Raw genomic sequence first — 12,694 nt, 5'->3', positions numbered from 1 at the left:
ATATCAGGCTCAAATGCATAAGTCTTGCATAGTGCTCGCCATGTTTTGCATCCAAAATAGGTGTAGTCGTCTGAATTGTATAACTTCGCATGGAAAATATAACCATGCTCGGTCTTCAAGTAAACTTTCTTTTCCTCCATACTATGACTGAAACCTATCTTATCCAATACAAAAACTCTTGCATGGCAGGGGATACGCTAGTAGAATAGTAAAAAAATATAAGTTGAAGCAAATGAAGCAGATGTCATGCTTAATTACGAAAAAAGACTTGTCGTTGTGACTTACTGTATCCACTTCGAAGTTCTCGTCCAGCTTGATGCTGAAGCGCCTATCATCATCTAGGAAGATTCCGTCGCACAGGCCGCGCTCGTCTTCGCAGTATTTGCAAATACCGAAATCCTTCTCGTCGTCAGACATTTCCTATGTTCATAGTTAAAACATTAATTGAAAATCGATCGAAGACAACTACCAAGATACTCAACACACAAATCCGGGGCACTCGATATTTCCTACATATTCTAGCACAAGTCATGCCAAAATTCACGGAAAAATCCGGCATGACCTTTGCTAAAATAGGACATATCGAGCGCCTGAAATTTGCCGGAACGGAAATGAATCAACACTCCGGCAAAACATAGGCCACTCGAAGGTATAACCTGCAAACATGACCGGCCACTTGGATATTGAGCAACACAAGATATACATTTCAAAATATCTTATAGGACTCAAATTAGCATGCATTCAATAAGCAAAAGTAGATCATCTCATGCGTCAGTACATCGTCGAATATTATCACTAATACATCACGAATAGTGTCATACATATAACATCACTAATACAACTAAAACTCTAGCACACGACGGGTATCGGCGCGGGCGGTGGACACCCACAGAGAAGGCACCATCACGGGATCATAGCTCCAGTGAGATCCCCGGAGAACCTGCCAGGTATTGGAGAACGGCCTGTGCTCCAACGCAAACAAGTAGCGACGGACGTGTGCATCCTCCTCACTGACACGGTGACGCACCACCTCCGCGGAGTCCTTGAGCCTCTGGATCGTCACTGGCCCACGCGACCGCCACCAAACAAGGTTCGGGTCAACGACAGGCTGGCTCCTCACCAACCTGCGCCCCCCGGTAGGTAGCGCCTCCCAGTACCACCCCGGCGGAGCCCAGTCCCGGACATGGCCGATCTGGTCAAGCAGGTGTCGTCCTCCGCCGACTCGACGACGAGGATGCGGGATAGGCATCGTCCACGTCGAGGTGGGAAAAATTGCTTTAACTAAAAAATAGAAACAAGTTCTTACTAACTAGTTCTATTAATTCAACTAGTTCTTACTAAAAATAATACTATAAATAAAAATATTCTAGTACCTAATTAGTACCTAATTCTTACTAACTAATTAGTACCTAGGAACTACTGCCCTAATTACCATCTAAGTAATTAACTAACTAGCACTAAAAATAGCCTAGGGTTCATACTAACTAGCACTAAATACCTAGGGTTCATACTAAGCAGAGAAGAGGGATGAGAAGGGGAGAGAGGGATCGGAAGGGGAGAGTGCTTACAGAGGGCGGGGAGAGAGATGGGGTCGGGGGAGACGGCGGCACCGAGGCGTGGCGAGGCGGCCGGGTCGGGGGAGACGGCGGCGAGGCGGGGTCGGGGGAGACGGCGGCGAGGTGGGGTCGGGGGAGACGGCGGCGAGGCGGGGTCGGGGGAGACGGCGGCGAGGCGGGGTCGGGGGAGACGGCGGCATCGAGGCGCGGCGAGGTGGGGTCGGGGGAGACGGCGGCAAGGCAGGGTCGGGGGAGACGGCGGTGGCGAGGCGGGGTCGGGAATTGGGGGAGGAAGCAGAGGAGAGGGAATCAGGTCGCGCGGGGTGTTAGGTGAAAATAGCTTTAACTGTAGCGTGGGAAGGAAAAACGCGCTGCTGCTAAAATCCATAGTAGTAGCGCTGTCCGTAGAAGGGCGCTACTACTATACCTAGCACGCCGGGAACAGTGTGGCAATCATAGTAGTAGCGCTTTCTGTAGGGACAGTGCTACTGCTAATCTGCTAACTGTAGCGTGGTTCTGCCGAACGCGCTACTGCAAAGTAGTAGTAGCGCCTCATTTTAACAAGCGCTACTGGTAACATTCTGTGTACAAGGTTTTCCCTAGTAGTGTGGTACATTTCTGTACAATTGAGACAAATGTTACCAGATGAGGCCTTCTGGGATTCCTAGCTGGGCCTTGCACTCCTCCAGCTCCCGAGACAATTGATCTTTCTTATCTACAAGGACCTGTGCATAAATTGATCCTTAAAACAGTTGTTCCAACCTTTTCAAGTCTCAGGGGCTACTGCTATATATGCTTATTAAATTTTCATACCCGTATATCTTTGGCATACTGGTCCGTCGCTCGGGCAAGCCCTCCTTGAGCAGCTCGGATGTATGTGTCTCAAGAATTGAAAGCATTAAATGCCTCTTCGCAAAAGATGTTGTTGCAAAGTACGGCCCGTCGGCACCAGTGATTCATGGTGCTCTCTACTTTGGAATTCGTGGCAGAGAGCATATCCGCATCCACTGTCGGAGGACAATTCGGCATCGGCCCCGCGTCCGCCTCCTCTCTCGAAGCTGGTTCTAGAATCCGGCTAGTGGAGGCGTGATTGGCAGGATCTCCGGATATAGTCCGGCTACTCCTCTTTCTGCCAGGACATGAAGGACGCTATTACATTTCAAACACAATAATCATAGAGCAGGTTTTTACCATACCTCTGTAGCGGCGTTTTGGCCCTAACCGCCTTCCTCTTAAGTTTGCCCGATCCGGACGCCCTTTGCCGACGAGTCCCCAGGGGCTCGGCGCCGCGCTCTGACTGTCGTCTCTGCAAAAATACGACACTTCAGGTGTAAGGCATGGCATCAGAAAGGAGTCCTCTTCGGAGGATAGGGTTTTTTGGCTTGGCTTACACGCGATATAGGTAGCAGTCCGGGATAGTCGGCGATAATAGCCACTGAGGCGCCATCACATCTTGCCTGATAAAATATCCCATTGACGAGCTCCACAGTAATATCCGGATCTTCTTCGAGTCCTGGATCGAAGGCCCTTCCGGGGTCCTCTGGCTGCGGGGAGGGGCTGGAGATTCATTCTACGGCCCTCCTCAGTTCCTTCTCGAAAACATTGAGGTAAATAATCTTAACAAAGAACGCCAGAATGAGTGAAGCGGGGGGAAGAGTGATGACTTACCCAGCTTGGGGGGTTGTACATAGAAAACCCATCCCGCGGTTTAATATGAAGGAATTCTTATTCTTCTCCTTTATACAAATCAGACAATATCCTCGCCAGAGCAGTGGCGGAGTCCGGACCCTTATGACCAAAGCGGGTGGCATCATCTTCCCTATTGTAGTGCCACATGGGCTTCCCCCGATATTGAAGCAGCTGCACTCCCCGCATTATGCATATTGCCATAACCTCGACTATTGTCAACCATGATTTGGCCAGTAACTTTATCCTGCTCATCAGGAAGTGTATTTCTCTGGTATCCTCCTATTGGGGGCCCCGAGGGCACCAACTTCGGTGGAGCATTATTGAACTCAGGGAGACCTGTCCAGACTGGATCCGGAAGGGGAACGTCATCGACATAAAACCACTCCGAGGGCCAGTTCTCCGGTGCCTTCTTGGGAGTGCCAGACAGGTATCCGGTCTCGGCGACGTGCCATACTTCGGCTCCGCCCACTTGACATATGGATTCCCCCTGGTTGCAGGGGACGAGGCAGAACAACTTCTTCGATAACCCGAATTGAGCCTCGCGATCCAGAAATAATTCACAAAGGGCGACGTATCCTGCTATGTGCAACACGGAGGCTGGGGTGAAGTTGTGCAACTGGAGGCCATAGAACTCCAGGAGCCTGCAAAGGAACGGGTGGATTGGAAACTTGACGCCTCTCAGCACATTCAGGATGAGGCATATTTGCTTCCCCGGGGATAGATTAGGAGATCTCTCCGCTTGCTCCCCGCCATTATAGGTGGCTAGTCTGGCTCGGACGGGGACCATGAACGCTGGTGGAAGAAACCCTTGGTTTTGCAGCTCTATTAAGTGGCTTTGAGGAATTGAGCACTCTTCCCAGTTGTCGGGCTTGGAGCGAGGTGAACGAGAAGAAGAGCTACGGCGACCGGCCATGTTGGAATGGTTTTTTCCAAGCGCTCCGTTGGATGCTTGCTCGAAGGAAGAGGGTGAGGTTTGGATATGAGAATCCCCGTCCCTTCAAATAGACGGTTTTGCCTGCCGGACCGGGGGTGGCAAATGCAAAAATGCCTCAACTCCTCGCATTCACTCAACACGTGGAGATGGTCATTATTGAAGCACAGAAGCCGCGGAGTACAACATTGATGGGAAGCCGGACGCTGTTCGTTGCGACAGGTACTTTGGAGTATTTGAAGATGGAACCCGCCTTGCAATGCCGAAGGCGAACTGCACGCCGGACTCATCGTCATTGAAGCCTGGTTCAGGGGCTACTAAGGGAGTCCTGGATTAGGGGGTATCCGGACAGTCGGACTATATACTTTGTCCGGACTATTGGAGCATAAAGATACAAGACTCAAGACTCCGTCCCGTGTCTGGATGGGACTCTCTTTTGCGTGGAAGACAAGCTTCGCGATCCGGATATTATATTTCCTTCTTTGTAACCGACTCCATGTAAACCCTAGCCCTCTCCGGTGTCTATATAAACCGGAGAGTTTAGTCCTTAGAGACAGTATCATAATCATCATAGGCTAGCTTCTAGGGTTTAGCCTCTACGATCTCGTGGTAGATCAACTCTTGTAACACCCATATCATAAATATCAATCAAGCAGGAAGTAGGGTTTTACCTCCAATGATAGGGCCCGAACCTAGGTAAACATTGTGTCCCTTGCCTCCTGTTACCATCAGCCTTAGACGTACAGATCGGGACCCCCTACCCGAGATCCGCCGGTTTTGACACCGACAGAGATCTCCTCCGATGACGAAGATTCATCCTCGAGCGAGAGTGACAAGGAAGACAGCGACAGCGACGACGAAGGCGTCAGGCGGGAGGATGATGGGTCCGACTAGGCGCCGGACTCACCGTCGCTGGGCGGTGCTGGCAGCAGCAGCATCTACCCCTGGCCCTTCTTCCGGCAAAGCGATTTGCTGGGGCGGAGCCATCTCCTTGAACTTCTCGGGGTCATCTCCTTGGGCGGCTGGCGTAGGAGGGCCGGAGAAGACGAAGAAGGCGGGTGGCGGGCCGTCAAGTCAGAGTACGATGGCACCGACGCCTTCGTAGCCTATTGCCAGCCCGCTGCCTCATCTTCCAGCTCTTCTCCCGATGCCATCATCATCAGCCCTCTTCTGGATGGCCGCCAAGACATTCTCTTGGTGTCTTCTGCTTCTCGTACCTTGCAAAAGCGCTCATTTTTCCCTTCTGTCATCTTGTTCCATTTCTTGGGGAGAGGGACAAGAAAGGGATTACGGGCACCTTATCGTTTTTTACTTTGTAAGCCCATGGGCCTTAGTCAAATATAGAACTTGTAATCCCCTTGCCAATGTTTACATTCCGTACGAACTGTACGTGTATGGGATGTTTTAATTGAAAAGGGTGCTTGTCGGGTTCTTTGTGCATGAGCGAGGCCCATGCCAAGGAATGAAATCCTTAATATTCTTAAGATAAACACTACCGCCCGGCAACAGGCCTTACCATTCCCCACTTCACGCACCCATACTCACGCTCTTGGCAGAGACAAAGGAGAAGTAAGGTCAGGCCCTATGCTTGCTTCCTTGTTGCAGCGACTACAACCGAGTTCCGATCCAGAAAAAAGTCCTTGGATACAGGAAAAAGGGGAGCACGGCAGCCTAGGAATAAAACGAGGCTTCATACGTCCCAATTAAATATGGGAATGCACAACAGGGGATGAAAAACTTATCTGAATCTGCAGCCCACCCCCGGCAGCCCTGGCTTGCCGGTGTTGGACCCTTGTGTTTGCAGCCCCCGGCAACTTTGGTTTGCCGGGACCAGAGCGCCAACTTGTTCTCTTTCTTCCAAGCAGCTCAGCAGAAATGCCCACATATCCTGTGAATCAAAGAGGATGGAAAGGAACAGAGAGACGCAGACTCGACCTCTATGCTAGGGGTTAGTCGCTGCTAAGCACTATCAAAACCTAACCAAGCAACAGACTCATCCTAGAATGCATGCTATAACTTAGGGCACCAGCGCTTCATTTATTTATGGACAAGGTCTGTGCCTGGCTCTGTATAGAGGGTTACATGCCTTGCCTGCAAGGCTCATACAAAAGGTGGCTTGCCGGGGGGCCCGGCAAGCCGCGCCTCATGGGTAAAACATGCGAAGATGTTTGATGTTCCAGGACTTGCTCACCGGAATGGCATCTTTGGTCTCCAAGCGAACTGCGCCGGGCCTGGTGACTCGTATTACCCGATAAGGGCCTTCCCACTTCGGCGTCAACTTGTTGGAATTCTTGGCCGATTGAACGCGCCGAAGAACAAGGTCGCCTTCCTCAAAGCTTCAGGCATGAACCTTGCAGCTATGGTAGTGGCGCAAGGCTTGCTGGTAGCGTGCCGCTCTCACAACCGCCCAAAGACGATCTTCCTCAAGGAGCGTTGCGTCATCTTGCCGCAATCGCTCTTGCTCAACCTTGTCATAAGCGAGCAATCGAGGTGACTCATATATGAGTTCTGTGGGGACAATTGCCTCTGCCCCGTATACCAAGGCAACGGGTGTCTGGCCGGTGGCTTGATTTGGTGCCGTCCTGATCGACCAAAGAGCCACTGGCAATTCATCAATCCAGCACCTTCCACTCTTGTGCAGCCTATCAAAAGTCTTCGTCCTTAGGCCTCGCAATACTTCAACATTTGCTCTCTTCGCTTGGCCATTGCTTCATGGGTGTGCCACAGAAGCAAAACATACCTTGCTGCCGAGATCCTCGATGTATTTCATGAAGGTGTGGCTTGTGAACTGTGTGCCATTGTCGGTGATGACCCTGTTGGGTACACCAAAATGACAAACTAGCCCCTTGAAGAACTTGATGGTCGACTGCGTTGTCACCTTCCTCACTGCTTCCACCTTAGGCCACTTTGTGAACTTGTCAATTGCAACACACAAGTACTCAAAGCCCCCGACGGCGCAGGGGAAAGGATCAAGTATGTCGAGCCCCCAGACCGAGAATGGCCAGGAGAGAGGGATGGTTTGAAGGGCTTGAGCTGGATGATGAAGCTTCTTTGAATGGAACTGACATGCTTCACACTTGGTTACTAGTGTTGCTGCATCTTGGAGGGCAGTGGGCCAGAAGAAACCTTGCCGGAAAGCCTTGCTGGCAAGGGCCCTTGACCCTATGTGGGAGCCACATATGCCTCCATGTATCTCTGCCAACAGTTCCAGTCCTTCATCCCGGGGAATGCATTTCAACTTCACAATGTTTGGTATTTTTTTGTACAGAACATTATCAACGAACTGATACAGGGTAGACCGACGGGCTACTTTCTCTGCTTCTTCCTGCTCCTCAGGAAGTTCCCCTGTCTGATGGAATCGAACGGTATGCTGTGCCCATGCCGGAGCCTGACGCTCGACGACAAGGACTAAAGGCATCTCCTCCGCTATGGGAGCGGTCGTCTCTACGGCCAGGGTTTGATGCCCTGCCGGAGTCGGTTGCCCCATGGCAGGCTCAACATCCATGGCAACGTCTTTGCCGGCGGCTCCAGGGAGCTCAGTGGGAAATTACTTGTCGGGGCCTGATTTCCTCCACTTGTTCTGCTCTGTTGATGGTTCTACGGATGGTTGAGTCAGCCGAAGCACAAAGGTACCTGGTTCAACAGGTAGTTTGAAGGCAGTGTGCTTCGACAGGTAGTCGGCAATGTTGTTCTCCACTCGGGGAACGTGCTCTGCCTATATAACGTCAAAATGCTCCTCCAGCTTACTCACTTCATCCACATAGGCCTCCATCAACGGACTTTGATAATCCTTGTTAACTTTCCTGACGACAAGCTGTGAGTCACCCCTGACGATGAGCTTCTTGAACCCGAGGTCTGCCGTGATCCTGAGACCAGCTAGCAGTCCCTCGTACTTGGCAGTGTTGTTTGTAGACATCTCCCTAGGAAAGTGCATCTAGTTCACATACTTGAGGTGCTCTCCGTGGGTGCGATGAGCAGCACACCCGCACTGGCACCTGCAGCGAGAAAGCCCCATGAAAGTACATAATCCAGTTGCGACTTGTTTCCTTGTCGGGAAGAGTGGTCTCCTGGACCTCTTCATTGGGCGTCGAGGTCCATTCCGCAATAAACTCCACCAAAACTCTGCTCTGGATCATCGAGGTACTTTCAAACTTCAAACCGAAACTTGACAGCTCCAAGGCCCATTCCACAATCCTCCCCATCGCATCTGGGTTATGCAATATCCGTTGCAACGGGAGGCGTGTGACAACGGTGATCTCGTGCACTTGGAAGTAATGATGCAGCTTCCTCGAGGCCATAAGGAGGCCGAAGAGCAATTTCTGCACACTAGAGTACCTTGACCTAGCCCCCTGCAAGAGGGAGCTAACAAAGTAAATTGGGTGCTGCATCATTTTCTTCTTCTGCACCACTTCACTTGATTGCGTAGGCCCTGTCTCACTGGCATCAGACTCTGCCCGGTGCCCCGCCCTGCCGGGATCAGGTCCTACCGGGGGGAGCTTTGGCTCGTCATCCAGCAAGCCCGCCATTGCTACTATCTCTTCGTCGACCTCCCTCTGTGCCACTAGTGTAGCACTAACCACTTGATTCGTCACCGCTAGGTACAGCAGCAGCGGCTCTTGTGGTTTGGGCGCAACCAGTATCGGCGTGGTGGAGAGGTACTTTTTCAAATCTTGTAGTGCTACCTCGGCCTCTGGGGTCCACTCCATCAGGACCGCCTTTTTCAAGATTTTGAAAAAGGGAAGGGCACGCTCGGTGGACTTGGAGGTGAATCTGCTCATGACGGCAACGCAGCCAGTGAGCCGACGCACATCCTTGATCTGCTTAGGTGCTCCAATCTGCTCGATGGCCTTGATCTTGTCGGGATTCGCCTCAATCCCCCTGCGACACAAAGAACCCGAGAAGCTTGCCGGACAGAATGCCAAAAATGCACTTCTCAGGGTTCAGCTTAAGACTGATCTTGCGTAGATTTGCAAATGTCTCTTCCAAATCTTGCACAAGTGATGCCTTGTCCTTGGTCTTGACCAATATGTCATCCATATAAGCTTCCATATTTCTATGTAGCTGGGGCTCAAAACCAATTTGGACTGCTCTCGCAAAATTCGAGCCAGCACTCTTCAACCCGAAAGGCATCCATAAAAAGCAATGCGTACCACATGGGGTGATGAGTGTTGTCTTCTCTTCATCTTCCTTTGTCGTGAAGATCTGATGATATCCGGAGTAGGTGTTGAGGAAGGACAACAGGTCACACCCAGCCGTGGAGTCAGCAATCTGGTCGATGCGAGGCAATGGGAAAGGGTCTTTTGGACATGCCTTATTGATATCCGTGTAATCAATACATAGCCTCCACTTCCCATTTGCCTTGTGCACTACCACCGGATTGGCCAACCACGTCGGATGGAGCACTCCTCTTACCAAGCCTGCCGCTTCTAGCTTTCTGATCTCTTCCATGATGAACTCCTGCCTCTCCAGAGCTTGCTTCCTGACCTTCTACTTGATGGGTCGCGCATGAGGACAGACAGCAAGATGGTGCTCAATCACTTCCCTGGGAACGCCGGGGATGTTGGATGCTTGCCATGCAAACACATCGACATTCGCCTGCAGGAAAGCGATGAGCTCGCCTTCCTATTTTCTATCAAGGGTGGAGCTTATGGTGAAAGCCCCTCCCGTGTCGTCCTCCTTGACGGACACCCTCTTGGTCTCTGATGGTGCAGCTCTGGACTTCTTGCTGTTGCCGGTAGAGTTGATCAGCGCAGATCAATGCATCTTTCCTGTCGGTGGGGACGGTGATGATGGTCATCAGCCCATGCATCTTCAGTGTGTTGTATGCATAATGTGACGCCGCCATGAACTTGGCTAGTGCCAGGCGGCCGAGAATCCCATTGTAAGGCAAGGGGATCTCGGCTACGTTGAAGACAATCCTCTACGTCCTATAATTCAACTCACTTCCAAATGTCACGGGCAGCATGACCTTCCCCTTCGGCTGGCTTCTTCCCGGGTTGACCCCCTAAAACATGCATGTTTCTTCGAGGTCTCCATCAGGAATCTGCAGCCTCTTGATCATGACTGGAGAGATCAAGTTCAGACCAGCCCCTCCGTCGACTAGCATCTTCGTCACCTTGGGGTTGCATATTATTGGTGAAACCAACAACGGCAAGTGCCCGACCGCTGTTGTGCGATCAGGGTGGTCCTGGGCGTCGAAATGATAGGCGTGCTGGACCACTTCATTGGCTTCCGAGCGTCGACCGATGGCTCCACCGCCGCAATCTCATGCGCCCACTGCTTGAGCTGGCAGTGAGAGGTGTGCAGCGAGGCGCCACCATCGACGCACATGGCCTCCGTAGCTTTCTGAAACTCATGGCCGCCGGACTCGTCGTCCTCGTCATGATCATCGTCTTCCTGTTTCTTGTCGCGGCCCTGGCGGGCCTCTCTTGCTGGTTATCCTTGCCGCGGCGACCTCCTTGGTCGCCATGCTTCTTGCCGGACCCTCCGGCACCATCCTGGCCTTTCTCCTTGTCCCGCCTCTCGTACTCATCTTTTTGCTTCTCAGCAAGCAGCTCGACTTGTCGGCAGTTCTGAAGGTCGTGGCCCTTGGTGCGGTGGATCTTACAATACTTCTTGTCGGAGCATTCCGGCTTGTCAGTAGCCGCGAAGGTCCGGCAAGTGGCACACCCGGTGACATCCTTGCCGGGGTCACTTGCCTTGGCCTTCCTGGCAGCACCGGTGTCGTCGCATCCCTCGACGGCAAGCACAGTCTTACCCTTGCGCTTTCTGTTACGGCGCCGGCCCTTCTTCGTCGGGGCGGCAGTGTCGTCTGTGGAGTCGATTTCCGCACCGGCATCCTCGCCGGGGTACTTCCTCCCCTCTTCAGCTCGGGCACATCAATCGGCCAGAACATAAAGTTCGGCCATATCTTTGACCTTGTTCATCGCCAGCTCTTCATGCATCTTGCGGTTGCACACATTCTGATGGAATCCGCTGATCAGGTGGCAGGATGGACATCTAGGATGTTCTATTGCACCCGGCTGAACCTCTGGATGTACTTGCGCTGGCTTTCTCCTTTCTTCTGGGGAATGATATCCAAATCACTCGCCTGGCCATGAGCTTGATGGCCTCCAGTAAAGGCGCCAACAAACTCATGACACAGGTCCGACCAAGAAGAAATGGAATCCGCCAGCAAGTGAATCAACCATGACATAACATTGGGCTTAAGTGCCAACGGGAAGTAACTGGCAAGCACCTTGTCGCCGCGTGCCCCAGCAGCCTGCATCGCGATGGTGTAGATGCTGAGGAACTCCGATGGGTGAGTCTTGTCGTTGTACTTCTTGCCCACGTCAGGCTTGAACATGCGGTGGGAGGGCCACTAGAACTGCCGCAGCTCACGGGTAAAAGCTGGGCAACCCACCTCATAGGGTAGGCCACCATAGCCACTCGACGCTGGGTGGTCCGTTGTTGGTCCTGCCTGCTTATGTGACTGGTGTCGTGCATCGCGCCGGCACTCGATGGTGGTCCGAGCATCTTGATGGGCCTGTTCTCAAAGAACTTGGCGCTGATCGTGGTGGGTCCGTGGGTCGGACGATGCTATGGACATTTTATCACAAGTGTCATCACGATGGACCGACACCCACGGTGGCTGGCGTGGGGGAGGGGAGTGCACCGTGGCTGCATCACCCCGACCCTTCCTTCATTAGGATGCAGTGGCTCAACGGAGCGTCGGTCCATGGGCGCTGCTGGCCGCGGCACATCTCTGTTGGCAATGCCGACGAGGCTCCGGATGGTGGCTCTCCACTCATCGAGCTTCTCCGCAGCAGGAGGGAAATCAAGGAGCAACTGCGCGCGCGCGCCAAAGCTTCTGCTGGCATGGGCGGTGGTGAAAGCTGCATGGACCGTGACGTGCTCTGACCTCTAAGCATGTTAGAAGGAGCTCTATCACGGTCCTGCGGTCGTATGCCATTTTTGCCAGCGCTCCGGCGTGCATGCTGGCCTTCCTTGTCCCGCGAATGGTGCGTAGGGCTCTTCCCACGCCGGCGCCCGGGGTCACCAACGTGGTGACGTTGCTTGTCGCGCGCAACTTGAGAGGAACGCGCGGTAGGCGCTGGCGTGGGTGTCTTGGAGGTCGTCGCGCTGCCAGCAGGCTGCACGGTGATGGCTCTGGAGGGCCCCGCACCGCCTGCGGGGGGCACAACTCCATCTCTGGATCCGGCAGCGTGCAGCTCATCGTCTTGCTCACGAGTGAGGCCGCTCGCCAGGGTCTAACTGCCAGAGCGATGCGGGTGTTCGCGGGCCACGCCCAGGGTTCTGTCCACAACGGCCTCGCTCCCCGCCCGCACTGGCACGGGCAGTCCGGCTCCGGATGAGCCGATCGCTGTCGTCATCTTCCTCTTGGCAGCCACGACGATGAAGAACTATTGAACTAGCTACAGAACCAGATTCTCTCAACAGGCACCCTCTACCTGGCGCGCCAAAGATGTCAGTGGAAATGACACCTATGGGATCACGGGAATCCCTACTACGGTTGCGG

This window comes from Triticum aestivum, chromosome 3B (genome assembly GCF_018294505.1).
Source record: "Triticum aestivum cultivar Chinese Spring chromosome 3B, IWGSC CS RefSeq v2.1, whole genome shotgun sequence".
Classification (NCBI taxonomy): domain Eukaryota; kingdom Viridiplantae; phylum Streptophyta; class Magnoliopsida; order Poales; family Poaceae; genus Triticum; species Triticum aestivum.
This window is presented reverse-complemented; position numbering follows the sequence as displayed.